This window comes from Symphalangus syndactylus, chromosome 19, assembly GCF_028878055.3.
Source record: "Symphalangus syndactylus isolate Jambi chromosome 19, NHGRI_mSymSyn1-v2.1_pri, whole genome shotgun sequence".
Lineage (NCBI taxonomy): Eukaryota > Metazoa > Chordata > Mammalia > Primates > Hylobatidae > Symphalangus > Symphalangus syndactylus.
This window is the reverse complement of record NC_072434.2, coordinates 70,879,640-70,898,265: the sequence shown is the minus strand read 5'-3', so window position 1 is coordinate 70,898,265 and position 18,626 is coordinate 70,879,640. Positions and strand designations below refer to the sequence as shown.

The following is an 18,626-nucleotide window of genomic DNA, read 5'->3' as shown; positions in this document are numbered from 1 at the left end:
GCAGTGAGCTAAGATTGTGCCACTGCACTCCAGCCTGGGCAACAGAGTGAGACTCCATCTTGGAAAAAAAAAAAATTAGCTGGGCATGATGGTACAGGCCTGTAAGTCCCAGCTACTTGGGGGGGCTGAGGCAGGAGAACTGCTTGAGCCCAGGAGGTCAAGTCTGCAGTGAGCAGTGTTTGCACCACTGCCTGGGTGACACAGCGAGACCCTGACTGATAAATAAACCCCGGGACCTCTCCGTTTTGGGTCCGGTTTGTGCAATGAACCCACTTAGCTATGCTGTGCTCTGTCCTCTTTTGAGAGGTGACAGCGTGCTGGCAGTCCTCACAGCCCTCGCTCGCTCTCGGTGCCTCCTCTGCCTGGGCTCCCACTTCGGCGGCACTTGAGGAGCCCTTCAGCCCACCGCTGCACTGTGGGAGCCCCTTTCTGGGCTGGCCAAGGCCAGAGCCAGCTCCCTCAGCTTGCAGGGAGGTGTGGAGGGAGAGGCGCAAGTGGGAACCAGGGCTGCACCCGGCGCTTGCGGGCCAGCTGGAGTTCCAGGTGGGCGTGGGCTTGGCAGGCCCTGCACTCAGAGCAGCCAGCCTGCCCTGCCGGCCCCGGGCAATGAGGGGCTTAGCACCCGGGCCAGCGGCTGTGGAGGGTGTACTGGGTCCCCCAGCAGTGCCAGCCCACTGGCGCTGTGCTCAATTTCTCACCGGGCCTTAGCTGCCTTCCCTCCGGGCAGGGCTCGGGACCTGCAGCCCGCCATGCCTGAGCCTCCCACCCCCTCCACGGGCTCCTGTGCGGCCCGAGCCTCCCCAACGAGCGCCACCCCCTGCTCCACGGCACCCAGTCCCATCGACCACCCAAGGGCTGAGGAGTGCGAGCGCACGGCGCGGGACTGGCAGGCAACTCCACCTGCAGCCCTGGTGCGGGATCCACTGGGTGAAGCCAGCTGGTCTCCTGAGTCTGGTGGGGACGTGGAGAACCTTTATGTCTAGCTCAGGGATTGTAAATACACCAATCGGCACTCTGTATCTAGCTCAAGGTTTGTAAACACACCAATCAGCACCCTGTGTCTAGCTCAGGGTTTGTGAGGGCACCAATTGACACTCTGTATCTAGCTGCTCTGGTGGGGCCTTGGAGAACCTTTGTGTCCATACTCTGTATCTAACTGATCTGATGGGGACGTGGAGAACCTTTGTGTCTAGCTCAGGGATTGTAAACGCACCAATCAGCGCCCTGTCAAAACAGACCACTCGGCTCTACCAATCAGCAGGATGTGGGTGGGGCCAGATAAGAGAATAAAAGCAGGCTGCCCGAGCCAGCAGTGGCAACCCGCTCGGGTCCCCTTCACACTGTGGAAGTTTTGTTCTTTCACTCTTTGTAATTAATCTTGCTACTGCTCACTCTTTGGGTCCACACTGCTTTTATAAGCTGTAACACTGACTGCGAAGGTCTGCAGCTTCACTCCTGAGCCAGTGAGACCACGAAACCACCAGAAAGAAGATTAACTCCAAACATACCTGAACATCAGGAGGAACAAACTCCAGATGCGCCACCTTAAGAGCTGTAACACTCACCGCGAGGGTCCGCGGCTTCATTCTTGAAGTCAGTGAGACCAAGAACCCACCAATTCCGGACACACTTTCACTCTCGGGTGATGAATGGGGCCTGCAGTGGGTGAGCCCCACGCGCGAGGACACACAGGTTTCGTTGCCCATGTGTGAGAGACCCGTAGGTCGTATCTGCTTCCCGAGGAGTGGGCTCGTTCCTCTTCCGCAGTGCCTTCACACCACAAGCACTGTCCTCTCCCATCCTGAGAGGCCCCGGGAAGGGAGGACCCCCCCACCACCCGGACATACAGACGCCATTTGGTCAGCACTTCCCAGTAACACTCAGACTTCTAAGGCAAGGGATGGCGGTGTCTGAGCCTGACTGTTCTCACAGCCCCTGCTTGTTCCAAAGATGATCAAAGGGGTGGCAAGAAGTAAAACTGGCAGCATTTCCAGGCCAGGAAAAACACCTGGGCCCTGTTTTTAAAAACCCTTTGCTCCATCAGTACTTTTCCCCAAGTGCTCAGCTGAGCTTGCTTGACGCTTCAAGGGCGGGTCATGGAATAGTCTATTACTGTCTCCCTCCTTTGATCCATCAAAGCGCTGGATTGAGGAAGCCATTTTACACCCAGAAGCCTATAAGCATCTCCTTCTCCATTCTGAAAACAGAAAATAACTACCAAGAAATGATTCTCTAGAAAATCTTGAGAACTAAGTTAAAAAATCAAATGGACTCTGCTTTCTTTTTCCAAAAACCGTCTTAGGACCACCATTCCTGGGGTATATTGCTCATGATTAATGGAAAGCAAATAAATGAATGGACTGAAATTAAAGCCACAGGGAATCAGCCCATGACATCCATGAATCGGTGCATTGCTGAACCTGGCTGTACCTCATTTCCTCTGACCAGACAATAAGAACTACTTTTATTTGCAACATTGTCAGTCCTAACTTGCATTAAGTCCAAAAGGTGGGAGTGGGGGGCGGTCTTGAAACCTCAGCTAATCTTTCTCTTGAAGGAATCTCAAGGTTCATGCGTAAATGTCAGCCCCTCAGTCCTGCTTTGGAATGAAATACATGACACAGTAAGTTGCAAGGACCTTGGATGGAGGGCCCAGGAGGAGGAGGAAAGGAAGGGTAGAATGTGAACATGGGCTGGCGATAGAATCCTGAGGTTTTTGCTGCTCTGTTAGTTTTTACCTGTCCTTGAAGATGTCTTGATCAGAAGTTGCTAGATTTTATCTGTTGGAGCTGGAAGGAACCTTGGGTTATTTAATTTAGGGATTCCATGGGCAGGCTCTGGAATCTGTGACACTGAACTTAATGTGTAGAATTGTGTTGTGGATAGGCTTGCTGGTTTTCAAATGTCCACAAATTCTTTGATGATCCCCTCCTCAAATGGTGGAAGCCAAGGGAGAGGGGTTGAAAAACAAAACAAAAAAACTGGTGGAAGCCAGGCCCTCTCCCTTCAGTGAAGGCTGTACTCAGTAACTTGCTTCTAATAAACTCATCATAGAAGGCTTCCTCATTGCCATATATATATATATATATATATTTTTTTTTTTTTTTTGGTAGAGACAGGTGTCTCACTATGTTCCCCGGGCTGGTCTTGACCTCCTGGCCTCAGGCAATCTGCCCTCCTTAGCCTACCAAAGTGCTAGGATTATAGGCGTGAGCCACCATGCCCCCTGGCCCTTGCCCTCTTTTTTTTTTGAGATGGAGTTTTGTTCTCGTCACCCAGGCTGGAGTGCAATGGCGCAATCTCAGCTCACTGCAACCTCCGTCTCCTAGGTTCAAGTGATTCTCCAACCTCAGCCTCCCCAGTAGCTGGGACTACAGGCATGCGCCACCACACCCGGCTAATTTTTGTATTTTTAATAGAGACGGGGTTTCACCACGTTGGCCAGGCTGGTCTCAAACTCCTGACCTCAGGTGATCTGCCCACCTCAGCCTCCCAAAGTGCTGGGATTATAGGTGTGAGCCACCGCACCCGGCCCCCTTGCCCTCTTTCTTAGCTGACTTGCTCAGGGGAAAGCCAGCTGCCATGTTGGGAGCATACCAGCAGCCCTTACCCGCTGCGTGAGTGAGCCTTCTCAAAAGGGGATCCTCCAGCCCTATTTGACTATTTGAGCCTTTGGATCAGGGTGCCTCTATTGACATTTGGGGCTGGATAATTTTTGTTGCGGGGAGTTGTGCTGTGTGCTGTAGGAGCTATCACAGCATCCCTGGCCCCCATCCACTAGATGCCAATAGCATACTCCCCCAACTTAGTGACTATAAGAAATACTTCCAGATGTTGCCAAATGTCCCCTGAGCGGCAAAATCACCCCCCTACCCCAGCTGACAGCTGCTATGTTAGATGACTGCAGCCCTGGTCGACATTCACTTCAATCTCATGAGCCAGGATCACCCACCTAAGCTGCATCCAAATTCCTGACCCACAGAAGCTGTGAGATAAGAAACTACTATGTTCTTGGGGTGATTTATTATGCAGCAATAAATTATCAATTCAATGAGTATGTGAATTTTTCAGAGGAAAAGAAGGGTCCTCACCTTTTTCTTTCTTTCTTTTTTTTTTTTTTTTTTTTTTTTTTTTGAGACGGAGTCTCACTGTGTCACCCAGGCTGGAGTGCAGTGATGCAGTCTTGGCTCACTGCAACCTCAGCCTCCTGGGTTCAAGCAATGCTCATACCACAGCCTTCTGAGTAGCTGGGACTACAGGCATGCGCCACGACACCCAGCTAATTTTTTGTATTTTCAGTAGAGATGCAGTTTCACTATGTTGGCCAGGCTGGTCTTAACCTCCAGGCCTCAAGTGATCCACCCGCCTTGGCCTCCCAAAGTGCTGGGATTACAGGCGTGAGCCACTGCATCCAGCCGGGACTTTACCTTTCTTTGGGGTCTCAGGGGTAAGAACCCTGGATATAAGCCAGCCTTCTAGCCAGTGGGTGACTCCTTTGCATGGCTTCCTTGAGTGTTGGTCAAACCAACACTGCTTGAATAATTCTAATAATCATACCTTATAAGGTCAGTTATAATTGAATAATTCTAATAACTATACCTTATAAGGCTCAGTTTGTTGTTAAACAGAAAAATTTTATTTTATTTATTTATTTTGAGACGAAGTCTCACACTTGTCCCCCAGGCTGGAGTGCAGTGGCACGATCTTGGCTCACTGCAACCTCTGCCTCAAGCGACCTCCTGCCTCCGCCTCCCAAGTAGCTGGGATTACAGGCGCCTGCCACCATACCCAGCTAATTTTTAGAATTTTAGGAGAGACGGGGTTTCACCATGTTGGCCAGGCTGGTCTCGAACTCCTGACCTCAGGTGATCCACCCGCCTCGGCCTCCCAAAGTGCTGGGATTACAGGAGTGAGCCATCATACCTGGCCAGAAAAATTTATTTTATATGGAGACCAAATCTACTACCTCACCTCCCATCTGTGTGGCAGGTGACCTGTGTTTTTTTCAAATTTCCTTCCCAGCTCCCCAGTCCCTATCAAGACTTAGCTTTTCTATGGCTTACTCTTTTTTTTTTTTTTTTCTTTTTTGAGATGGAGTCTTGCTCTGTTGCCCAGGCTGGAGTGCAGTGGCATGGCTTCGGCTCACTGCAACCTCCTCCTCCCAGGTTCAAGCAATTCCCCTGCTTCAGCTTCCCAAGTAGCTGGGACTACATGTGTGCACCACCATGCCTGGCTAGTTTTTGTATTTTTAGTAAAGATAAGGTTTCACCATGTTGGCCAGGCTGGTCTTGAACTCCTGGCCTCAGGTGATTCCCCAGCCTCAGCCTCCCAAAGTGCTAGGATTACAGGCTTGAGCCACCATGCCAGCCCCTTGCTTTTTTTTTTTAAAACCCATGTTAACTGAGTGAACTAATTCTTGCTACTCTGAAAGTATTAGCTGGCAAAAGATAGAGCGTATTCTGTTTAGCACTTCTGGAAATAGGAGCATTAAGCAAATCAGTTCTGAGTAGTCTCTGCTGGTGCAGGTCTCTGCTGGTGCAGGTCTCTGCTGGTGTTCTGGGCATTAGCCACTGCCAATTGCTCGTCCTTTCTCTCCAAATCTCCTGAGGTCATGGACATGCTTTGTATTAGTCCGTTTTCACACTGATGATAAAGGAATACTCGAGACTGGGAAGAAAAAGGTTTAATTGGACTTACAGTTCCACGTGGCTGGGGAGGCCTCAAAATCATGGCAGGAGGTGAAAGACACTTCTTACATGGCAGTGGCAAGAGAAAATGAGGAAGATGCAAAGTGGAAACCCCTGATAAAACCATCAGATCTTGTGAGACTTACTCACTACCACAAGAACAGTACAGAGGAAATTTCCCCCTAGGTTCAAATTATCTCCCACCAGGTACCTCCCACAACATGTGAGAATTATGGGAGTACAATTCAAGATGAGATTTGGGTGGCGACACGGAGTCAAACCATATCATACTTGAAGCCATAATTCTTCCTGTCAGTTCTCCTGAGGGGCGGTGACATCTCTATTTCCTTCATGAAGTCAGAGGACTCTCACAATCCTCACTCACCTGCCTATCTCTCTTCCTGGACTGTTTCCTTGCAAGCCCCTTCAGTCTCTGTTAAAATCCAACATATTTTCCCTTAGCTTCTCTGAAATAGTTCCAGCCCTATTACTTCTACAGCCAGCCATCGTGGGTTAGAACTACTTGCCAGAGACAAAATAAATGCAAAAAGAGAAGCTAGAGAGCCGCAGAACTCACTCAACCAGGCAGAATGCATAGGAGACTCATTGGCTGAGAGCTGTGCCATCGCCGCGCTTGCTTAGGCCCGATGGCTCTGGGTGGGCGGCACCGCCAGCTCTCCTTGGCTGAGATGCATCCATGCTGAGTACTCTCAGAACAGGGAAAAGAAAGACTTTTAACAAATACTGTGAAAAGTTTTGGTTTTCGTTTTTTTAACATTTAAATTTTTAAAAATTATTTTATTTTTTAAGACTGGGGCTGGGTGCAGTGGCTCACGCCTGTAATCCCAGCACGTTGGGAGGCTGAGGTGGATGGATCACCTGAGGTCAGGAGTTCAAGACCAGCCTGGCCAACATGGCGAAACCCCACCTCTACCAAAAATACAAAAGTTAGCCAAGCATGGTGACGTGCACCTGTAATCCCAGCTACTCAGGAGGCCAAGGCAGGAGAATTGCTTGAACCCGGAAGGCAGAGGTTGCAGTGAGCTGAGATTGCACCACTGCACTGCAGCCTGGGTGATGGAGTAAGACCCTGTCTCAAAAACACAAAAAACCTTCTAATGAATTAGTGCTGTGCAGGATGTCATTACATAAGGATATGCAAGGCCGGGTACAGTGCCTCCTGCCTGTAATCCCAGCACTCTGAGAGGCCAAGGCAGAAGGATCACTTGAGCCCAGGAATTCAAGACCAGCCTGGGCAACACAGTGAGACCCCATCTCTACAAAACAAAACAAAACAAAAGTTAAAACATTATCCAGGTGTGGTGGTGAGCACCTGTAGTCAAAGCTACTCAAAAGGCTGAGGCGGGAGGAGCTCTTGCATCCAGGAAGTCAAGGCTACAAGGAGCTATGATGGCCCCACTACATCACTGCACTTCAGCCTGGGAGACAGAGTGAGAACCTGTTTCCTAAAATATATATGCGTATATAATCACTCTTCTAGTTAGAAAATTGGCTAAAAAAATTAAAAGCATTTGTCTCCTGAAAAACCACAAGATGTAATCTAACAATAAAACTTTCAGATGCCTTCTACTGTCTATGGCTACTCCTAGGATGGATCTTAAACTATCAAAAGCAGTTGGTATGTTTACCTGTTGTTTCCCCGGTTCAGATGATGAGGTCTTGACAAGCAGGGCCTGTGTCCTGTTTATCTTTGGATGCTTCTGGCGTCCTTGCACAGCTGAGTTTGCACACTGCATGAGGATGCCTAGTCAAAGGAGGGAATGAGGGCTGAAATCCAGCCTTTTCTTCCCTAGTCAAGCCCCGTGCCTTGGGGTTGTGTTTGCCTGGAGGCAGTATACTTTTTCTATTTTATTTGACCTATATAACTTCTTCTAATTTCCTAACAGTGTCCTTTGATTTCTCATCTCCCGAACATTGTAGAAGCCCAAAAAATACTGAAAGAGGAAAGGAATCAATGAAAAAATGAATGAAGTATACTTTTGATAAAGATGCATGAGAGAGGCAGACACTATTTTTCATCAGTCCCAACAATCATTTCTCTCCTTCCTGGCCCCATTTCTCTCCTGATATTTACTCCTCACCCCTCTCAACTCAGGGTAAATCCTGAGGAATCTAAGCCAATGATTCTCAACCTTGGCTATACACTAGAATCACCTGGGGAGATTCCCCACCCCCAATCCAGGCACATCCCAAACCAATTGTATTAGTCCATTTTCACGCTACCAATAAAGACATACCCAAAACTAGGCAATTTACAAAAGAAAGAGTTTCAATTGGACTTACAGTTCCATGTGGTTGGGGAAGCCTCATAATCATGGTGGAAGGCAAGGAGGAGCAAATCATGTCTTACATGGATGGTAGCAGGCAAAGAGAGCTTCTGCAGGAAACCTCCCCCTTATAGTAACCATCAGATCTCGTAAGACTTACTATCACCAGAGCAGCACAGGAAAGATTTGCCCCCATGATTCAATTACCTCCCACCAGGTTCCTCTCACAACATGTGGGAATTCATTATGAGATTTGGGTGGGGAACACAGCCAAACCATATCATTCTGCCCCTGGCCCCTCCCAAATCTCATCTCCTCACATTTCAAAACCAATCATGCCTTCCCAACAGTCCTCCCCAAATTTTTTTTTTTTTTTTGATATAGAGTCTCGTTCTGTTGCCCAGCCTGGAGTGCAGTGGTGTGATCTCAGCTCACTACAAGCTCCATCTTCTGGGTTGACACCATTCTTCTGCCTCAGCCTCTAGATAGCTGGGACTACAGGCACCTGCCACCACACCTGGCTAATTTTTTTGTACTTTTAGTAGAGAGTATTTTTGTACTTCAGAGTTTCACTGTGTTAGCCAGGATGGTCTCAATCTCCTGACCTCATGATCTGCCCGCCTCGGCCTCCCAAAGTGCTGGGATTACAGGCATGAGCCACCACGCCCAGCCACAGTCCTCCAAAATCTTAACTCATTACAGCATCAACTCAAAAGTCCACAGTCCAAAGTCTCATTCAAGACAAGGCAAGTCCCTTCCACCTATGAGCCTATAAAATCAAAAGCAAGTTAGTTCCTTCCTAGATGCAATGAGGGTACAGGGATTGGGTAAATACAGCCATTCCAAATGGGAGAAATTGGCCAAAACAAAGGGGCTGCAGGCCCCATGCAAGTCCAAAATCCAGTGGGACAGTCAAATCATTTTTTTTTTTTGAGATGGAGTCTTGCAATGTTGCCCAGGCTGGAGTGAATGGCGTGATCTTGGCTCACTGCAACATCCACCTTCCGGGTTCAAGCAATTCTTTTGCCTCAGCCTCCTGAGTAGCTGGGATTACAGGTGCCCGACACCCCCCCTGGCTAATTTTTGTATTTTTAGTAGAGACAGGGATTCAGTATGTTGGCCAGGCTGGTCTCAAACTCCTGACCTCATGATCCGCCCACCTCAGCCTCCCAAAGTGCTGGGATTACAGGCGTGAGCCACCGTGCCCAGTGCAGTCAAATCTTAAAGCTCTAAAATGATCTCCTTTGACTCCAGGTCTCACATCCAGGTCACACTGATGTAGGAGGTAGCTCCCCTTAGTCTTGGGCAGCTCTGACCCTGTGGCTTTGCAGGGTATAGCCCCCCTCCTGGCTGCTTTCATGTGCTGGTGTTGACCATCTGCGGCTTGTCCAAGCACATGGTGCAAGCTGTAGATACACCATTCTGGGGTCTGAAGAATGGTGGCCCTCTTCTAACAGCTCCACTAGGCAGTGCCCCAGTAGGGACTCTGTGTGGGGGCTCCGACTCCACATTTCCCTTTCACACTGCCCTAGCAGAGGTTCTCCATGAGCATCCTGCCCCTGCAGCAAACTTCTGCCTGGACATCCAGGCGTTTCCATACATCCTCTGAAATCTAGGTGGAGGTTCCCAAACCTCAGTTCTTGACTTATATGCACCCCCTGGCTCAACATCACATGGAAACTGCCAAGGCTTGGGGCTTCCACCCTCTGAAGCAACAGCCCAAGCTGTACCTTGGCCCCTTTTAGCCATGGCTAGAGCAGCTGGAATGCAGGGCACCAAGTCCCTAGGCTGCACACAGCATGGGGACCTTGGGCCCAACCCATGAAACCATTTTTTCCTCCTAGGTCTCTGGGCCTGTGATAGATGGGAGTGGTTGCTGTGAAGACCTCTGACATGCCCTGGGGCCATTTTCCTCATTGTCTTGCAGGTTAACATTTGGCTCCTTGTTACTTTTGCAAATTTTTGTAGCCATCTTGAATTTCTCCTCAGAAAATTGGATTTTCTTTTCTATCACATTGTCAGGCTGCAAATTTTCTGAACTTTTATGCTCTGCTTCCCTTATAAAACTGAATGCCTTTAACAGCACCCAAGTCACCTCTTGAATGCTTTGCTGCTTAGAAATTTCTTCCACCAGCTACCCTAAATCATCTCTCTCAAGTTCAAACTTCCACAAATCTCTAGGGCAGAGGCAAAATGCTGCCAGCCTCTTTGCTAAAACATAACAAGAGTCACCTTTTTTCCAGTCCCCAGCAAGTTCTTCATCTTTATCTGAGACCACCTCAGCCTAGATTTTATTGTCCATATCATTATCGGTTTGGTCAAAGTCATTCAACAAGTGTAAACTAAAGGGAGTTCTAAACTTTCCCACATTTTCCTGTCTTCTGAGCTCTCCAACTGTTCCCACCTCTGCCTGTTGCCCATTTCCAAAGTCACTTCCACATTTTCAGATATCTTTCCAGCAGCACCCCACTCTATGGGTACCGATTTACTGTATTAGTCCATGTTCATGCTGCTGATAAAGACATACTCAAGACTGGATAATTTACAAAAGAAAGAGGTTTAGTTGGACTTAGAGTTCTACATGGCTGGGGAAGCCTCACAATCATGGTGGAAGGCAAGGAGGAGCAAGTCACGTCTTACATGGATGGCAGTAAATAAGAGAGAGCTTGTGCAGAGAAACTCCCATTTTTTAAACCATCAGATCTTGTGAGACTTATTCACTATTATGAGAACAGCACAGGAAAGACCTGCCCCGATGATTCAATTACCTCCCACCAAGTTCCTCCCACAACATGTGGGAATTCAAGATGAGATTTGGGTGGGGACACAGCCAAACCGTATCACCAATGAAAATGGATGATGAGGGCATGGACACTCAAGCATCAGTGGTTTTTGAAGCTACCCAGGTGATTCCACATACCCCCGGCACTTGGTTGCTAACTTGACACCTCTGATCTAAATCAATCATGGTTGTCCCATCACCCTTACTAGTGCATTAGTTAAAAAAGTGCATGTAGCCAGGTGTGGTGGCTCATCATGCCTGTAATCCCAGCAGTTTGGAAGGCTGTGGCAGGAGAATTACTTGAGCCCAGGCATTCAAAACCAGCCTGAGCAATCTAGTGAGACCTTGTCTCTACAACAACAGCAACAAAAAAAATTAAAAAACTAGCTGAGCATGGTGGCATGTGCCTGTGACCCCAGCTACTCGGGAGGCTGAGATGGGAGGATTGCTTGAGCCCAGGAGGTCTAGGCTCCAGTGAGCTAAGATGGTACAATAAGGGCATGCTGATATCGGCATTCCTAGATGTGTCATTACCATCAGTGCCCTGAGAAGAGCTTTACCGAGGACAAGCTGATGTGCTGGCGGAAGGGAGAGTAAGGAGAGAGTACACCTAGGTCCCTGGTAGCCTCCCCAAACTGCACATCCACCAACCTGAAGATGTCCTCCTCCAGGATTCTCATTACCTGAAACCAAATCTATTCAAGTGAGGGGATTCTGTTATTTACAACACAAGGTATAACTGATACAGTGAAGAATTCTCAATACATAAAGGACTTTAGAAAGATTTCCCAGCTGGGTGCAGTGATTCATGCCTGTACGATTGCATGAACCCAGAAGTTCAAGACCAGCCTAGGCAACATGGCAAGACCCCATCTCTACAAAAAATTAAAAATTAGCCAGGCGTAGTGGCATGCACCTGTGATCCCAGCACTTAGGGAGGTCAAGGCAGTGGTTCAAGACCAGCCAGGGCAACATGATGAAACCCCATCTCCACAACAAATAGTCATTGTGGTGGCAGTTGCCTGTAGTCCCAGCTACTTGGAATGCTGAAGAGGGAGATCACTTGAGCCCAGGAGGTTGAGGCTACAGTGAGCCATGATTGCATCACTTCACTCCAGCCTGGGTGACAGAACAAGACCAAGTCTCAAAAAAAAAAAAAAAAAAGTGCCAGGCGTGGCAGTGTGAGCACTCTTGGAGGCCAAGGCAGGGACAGAGGATTTATCTGGGCATAGGAAATGCAATGAGACTTAAAGACAACATGGTGGGTGAATTCTTAATTGTAGATCTCTGGCAGCCGTGGCAGGCCAAATAATTCCTAGTATTATGCTCGCGAGACATGTGTATTAGTGATGCAGTAGAATTTGATGTGTGACTAATTGTTTTCCATTATAAAAAATGCAAATTATTCCATTCAAACAGAAAAATGTATGAAAAAGCTCGAGAGTGACTAATACAATTCTTACGTCACTCATTTCAATGTTAGGGACTTTTACATTTTTTAATTAATACACGGGCACCATGTAGAAGCTTCGCTGAAAGAGAGAGCCTTTGTAAAGCTTGGTGCCCACGTTGTAGAGACAGTGGAGCTGTCATAGCCATGCCATGGTGAGGAACATGAGCCACCTGACTGCTGCTTGCTGGCCGTGTGACCCTGGAAAGTTGTTTCAACTCTTGGTACATTTGTAAAATGGAGATAATAAGGCTGGCCCTCTCAAAAGGTTGTGAGGATAACTGAGAGATATGTAGGTAAAGTGTTAACTAGTGACTGGTGTGTGGTGGGTAGTCTGTAAATGTTAACTACTACTATTATCGTCTTCATCCGTCTGGACTGCTATAACAGAATACCGTGGACTTGGTAGCTGATAAACAACAGACATTTATTTCTCACAGTTCTGGAGCTGAGAAGACCAAGATTAAGATGCAGTGGGTTCAGTATCTAGTGAGGGCCTGTCTCCTGTTTCATAGACGCCACCTTCTTGTTATGTCCTCAAACGGTGGAAGGGGATGGGGTCTATCTCAATCTTAAGTCTCTTTTTTTTTTTTTTTTTTTGAGACAGGCTCTTGCTCTGTCACCCAGGCTGGAGTGCAGTGGCATGATCATGGCTCAATGCAGCCCCCGCCTCCTGGGCTCAAGTGATCTTCCCAGTTCAGTGTCCCAAGTAGCTGGGACTACAGGTACAAACACCACCCCTGGCTAATTTTTGTAGAGACAAGGTCTCACTTTGTTGCCCAGGCTGGTCTCAAACTCCTGGATGCAAGTGATCCTCTTGCCTCAGCCTCCTAAAGTGCTGGGATTAGAGGCGAGAGCCATCAAACCTGGCTAATCATTTTCCTGGCCCATCATTTTCCTATATCAAAGAACAGAGGACCATTCTGCTTACCTCTAATTTGAAATGCAAGTGTATCTGCCTTGGGTGTACAGCGAATAATGGATATCGTCAGTTTTTACCCAAGGATGAATGTGATTGCCCAAAAGCAAAATAGAGATCTGACGCATTTTAGAAAAGGTACTCTCAAAGAAAACAAAGTAGCATTTACTTGAAATGTCTTTCTTGGCCTACTCAGTAATTATGTGTTTAGAAAAGATAAGTAGTAAAGAGTGACAGGAAGGAAGACCAACATCAACAGGGCATGTTAGTAGATGAAATGTTTAAAAATGTAATTATTGAGGGAGACTTCTGTTTCCAGCCCTGACAGAGTACCAAGTACCATGCATGCCCTCCTGCTATAAGGAAACTGGGCAAAGTATATGAAACAAATGTTCATACACGTACTATAAATGTTCATACATGTACTATAGGCAATTCAAGAATGTGAGAAGGAAAATAAATGGAATGAGTCCAAAAATGACCTAGGCTGTCTGCCTAGAGATACTTCCTAGACTGCTGTGGTGCAAGAAGAGGGAACCTAAACAGAATATAGTCGTTTCACCAAGTTGAAGGACAGAGATTGGTTTCAGGAGGCTAAGGTGGCTGGAATTTGCAAGGCAAAGTAACGCAGAGAAAAGAGCAGAGAAAGAGTCCAGGAAATCTGCATAACAGTGCCCTGGAGTCTTGTGCTAAATATTAAGCTGTATCTGTAACAGGAAACTCCACAAAGCCAAGCAAAAAATTCACCACGGGGAAATGTAAGTTGGACAGTTCCCAGAGCCCACACACTACTGGGGTATGTTTGAGTTCCAACTCTGAGAGAAGAGACCTGATTAAACACTCAGGATACGTGGTAAAGATCCGTGAAGGGTTACACCTTAGGAGTAGAACTAAAAGAGACCTAGAACAGCAGTTCTCAACCAGGGGTGAGTTTACTCCCCAGAGGATATTTTGCTATATCTGGAGACAATTTATATTGTCATGACTGGGAAGATGCTACCATTGTCTAGAAGGTAGAGGCCAGGTGTCTTAGTCCATTTGTGTAGCTGTAACAAAACACTGGGTGGTTTATAAATAACAGAAATGTATTTCTCACAGTTCTGGAGGCTGGGAGGACCTAGATCAAGGCACTGGCAGATTTGGTGTCTGATGAGAGCCCGCTTCCTGGTTTAGAGAATGTGTCCTCGCTGCTTTCTCACATGGCGAAAGGGGACAAGGCAGCTCTCTGGGGCCTTTTTCATAAGGACACCAATCCCAAATGCCCCACCTCCTCTAATACTATTAGTGTTAGACTTCAACATATTAATTTGGGAGAGACACAAACATTCAGACCATAGCAGCAGGGATGCTGTTAAACATCCTGCAGTGCACAGGAAAGGCCTCCACAACAAAGACATGTCAACAAGTGCCAAGCCTTTGTCAATCCAAATGTCAAAAGTTGTGACCTGAGTCCGTGAGTGTGAAGAAAAAAAAAAAATGACAAATATCAAAAGTACCAATGTTGTGGCCGGGTGCAGTGGCTCACGCCTGTAATCCCGGCACTTTGGGAGGCCAAGGTGGGCGGATTGCTTGAGGTCAGGAGTTTGAGACCAGCCTGGCCAACAATGGTGAAACCCCGTCTCTGCTAAAAATACAAAAGTTAGCCAGGTGTGGTGGCGCACGCCTGTAATCCCAGCTACTGGGGAGGCTGAGGCAGGAGAATAGAATTACTTGAACCTGGGAGGCAGAGGTTGCGGTGAGTTGAGATCATGCCATTGCACTCCAGCCTGGATGACAGCGCAAGATTCCATCTCAAAAAAAAAAAAAAAAAAAAGAAAGAAAGAAAAGAAAAGAAAGACCTTTTCAGATAAATAAAAGCTGTGAGGTCATTTCCAGAGAACTGCATTATAAGGAATATTTTTTTGGCTGGGCACGGTGGCTCATGCATGTAATCCCAGCACTTTGGGCTTTTTGTTGTTGCCTTGTTTTTTAAATATTTTTTAATATTAATAGAGATGGGGTTTCGCCATGTTGGCCAGGCTGGTCTTGAACTCCTGACCTCAAGTGATCTGCCCCCGTCGGCCTTCCAAAGTGCTGGGATTACAGGCGTGAGCCACTGCGCCCAGTCAATCCCAGCATTTTGAGAAGCCGTAGGGAGAGGATTGCCTCAGGCCAGGAGTTCAAGACAAGCCTGGGCAACTAGCAAGACACAATCTCTACCAAAAATAGAGAAAAATTAGCTGGGTATGGTGGCACACACCTTTAGTCCTAGCTACTCAGGAAGCTACAGATAGAGGGATTGCTTGAGCCCAGGAGTTTGGGGTTTCAGTGAGCCATGATTGTGTCACTGCACTCCAGCCTGGGTGACAGATAGAAAAATGAGATCTACACAAAGAAATAACGAGATGTGGCCTGGCGCAGTGGTTCACGCCTGTAGTCCCAGCACTTTGGGAGGCCAAAGCGGGCGGATCACGAGGTCAGGAGATCGAGACATCCTGGCTAACACGGTGAAACCCCGTCTCTACCAAAAACAAAAAATTAGCCAGGTGTGGTGGCGGGTGCCTGTAGTCCCAGCTACCCGGGAGGCTGAGGCAAGAGAATGGCATGAACCCAGGAGGCAGAGCTTGCAGTGAGCCGAGATTGTGCCACTGCACTCCAGCCTGGGTGACAGAGCAAGACTCCATCTCAAAAAAAAAAAAAAAGAAAAGAAAGAAAAAAAGAGATGTAAATACATGGTAAATATAAAATACTTTTTTCATTTAAAAAAATTTCTCTAAAAAGATAATTGACCATTTAAAGCAAATATAAAAATATATTTTGGACTTTCTAATGGAAATGGAAATGAAATGTCTTAAAACAATAGCACAAAGATTCCAAAGGGAAAATGGAGTTGCATTATTAAAAGGTTCTCACATGATATGTAAAGTAGCATAACAATATTTTTTTTTTAACTGTATAATTATTATTTTTAATGTCCAGAATGTGTAATACAAGGGCCAGAGCTTCCTCCTGGACAACAATATTTAAAGATATGTGATACACTCCTGAAACAGGAGCCCAAGCGTGCATGTGGACACAGGGTCGTGGGAGATGAACGCGGTGGTGTCGCAGGTGAACTCTCTGCCGCTTTTCAGCCTGATGGTGGCGCTAATATTTAGCTGCTTTCACCGTCACCACTGCCTTCAAAGACGGAAGCATCCCGGTTTGGTGGCAAGGACTCGCCGATCAAGCTGAAAAACGTAGATGACTTCAACGGACCGAGAGAAAGAAGTGATTTGGGATTCATTACATTTGATGTAACTGCTGATTAACTCAGCTCATTTCCCAGTAGTGGCACCAGTCTTGTAGTTAATTGTGAGGATACATTTGATTGGAATGTTAAGCAGTTGTTTATTTATCAGCAGAATATTCAACAAAAGATAATCTATGATTAGAGACCTAATGGCAATATATTTGCAACAAAATTTGAGACCTGTGATTAAAATTATCATTATGAAGATATGTAATCAAAAGCTGTAAAGATTATTAATAATTTTTCTATTTTGTGAGATTATTTTAAAATCCATCTCAGTACAACTTCTTTTTTCTCATATTTTTTTTTCTGTTTTTAAGAGAGAGTGTCTCACTCTGTCACCCAGGCTGGGGCAATCACAGCTCACTGCAGCCTCAATCTCCTTGCCTCAGGCATGTTTTGTTTTTGTTTTTGTTTTTAAATACATGGCATGAGCTGTTTTAGTAGTCTTAGTAAGCCAAGTATCTGCAATTAATTATATCTCTGCCTATTGAAAATAATTTTCCTTTGTTTTGGAGTTGTACGGGATTCATCAACCTAAGTACTTGAACTAGTCTTTTTTTTTTTTGAGACAGAGTCTGGCTCTGTTGCCCAGGCTGGAGTGCAGTGGCACCATCTCGGCTCACTGCAAGCTCCGCCTCCCGGGTTCACGCCATCCTCCTGCCTCAGCCTCCCGAGTAGCTGGGACTACAGGTGCCCGCCACCATGCCCTGCTAATTTTTTTGTATTTTTTAGTAGAGACAGGGTTTCACTATGTTGGCCAGGATGGTCTCAAACTCCTGACCTCGTGATCCGCCCACCTCAGCCTCCCAAAGTGCTAGGATTACAGGTTTGAGTGAACTAGTCTTTTTAATTGTAAATTACACGCCAGGTGCAGTGGCTAATGCCCGTAACACCAGCACTTTGGGAGACTGAGTTGGGAGGATCTCTTGAGCCCAGAAGTCCAAGGCCAGCCTGGGCAACATAGTGAGACCTTGTCTCTACAAAAAATTTTAAAAATTAGTCAGATATGATGACATACAGTTGTAGTCTCAGCTACTGGTGAGGCTGAGGTAGGAGAATTGATTGAGTCCAGGAGGTTGAGGCTGCCGTAAGTTGTGATGGTGCCATTGCACTCCAACCTGGGTGACAGAGCAAGACCCTGTCTCAAAAAAAATTAAATTTAAAAAATTATAAATTATAATTGAGAATAAGTTTTATAATTAAAAGCTGTTAAACTATTAGATTCAAAATCTATTAAAGTTATCAGTTATTATAATTGAAAGTGAATTAATCTAGTCTGATTACAAGTGAGGTAGAGGTGGAGATATTTATATAGAACGTTGCTCAAACAGAAATCTTCTTAGGTTCTATTTTAATGTTAATACTGAAGGTATAAAGTGATAGACTTAAAATGGGAAAGTGAAATCCGTGGAACTGAAATGTGCCTATATGTTATTTACCTGCGTTACCCTTATGTTGGTTGTCAGTGTCTCCTGGAAATTATTTGCAGTTAACGGCTCTAAACCAAGTTGGCCTTTAGGACGAGATTGTTCTGAGAGGTATTAATCTGAAGCTACTCTTGAAATATATGAAAACAAAATTTTTTTTGACAATGGAAATGGTTGCAAGAGAAACGTCACTTTGACTCTATCTGGGAACCGTGTACCAGTTGCTGGAACGCTGCCTCAGGACAGGATGAGAACATGTATCTATTCCATTTCCAGATACATATGAAATAATAAAGAGAATATTAAATTATTCTAAGTTTGAAACAATGTATTTTTTTTATTATTATTATTTTTTATTGAGACAAAATCTCGCTCTGTCACCCAGGCTGGATGCAGTGCCCTCTTGGCCCTCTGCAGCCTCTACTTCCCAGGTTGGAGCGATTCTCCTGCCTCAGCCCCCCAAGTAGCTGGGATTACAGGCACAGGCCACCACACTGGCTAATTTTTTTTTTTTTTTTGAAACAGTGTCTTGCTGTGTCACCCAGGCTGGAGTGCAGTGGGGCAATCTCGACTCACTGCAACCTCCGCCTCCCAGGCTTAAGCTATTCTCGTGCCTCAGCCTCCCGAGTAGCTGGGACTACAGGCATGCACCACCACAGCCAGCTAATTTTTGTATTTTTAGTAGAGATGGGGTTTCCCCATATTGGGCAGGCTGGTCTCAAACTCCTGGATTCAAATGACGCACCACTTCAGCCTCCCAAAGGGCCAAGATTATAGGCATGAGCCACTGCACCTGGCG

General features: G+C 46.5%; 1 pseudogene; it reads left to right on the top strand.

The window, feature by feature from the left end:
- Nucleotides 1-16,195: 16,195 nt before the first annotated feature.
- On the top strand, nucleotides 16,196-18,114 carry LOC129458281 (signal peptidase complex subunit 3-like; annotated as a pseudogene).
- Nucleotides 18,115-18,626: the final 512 nt, after the last annotated feature.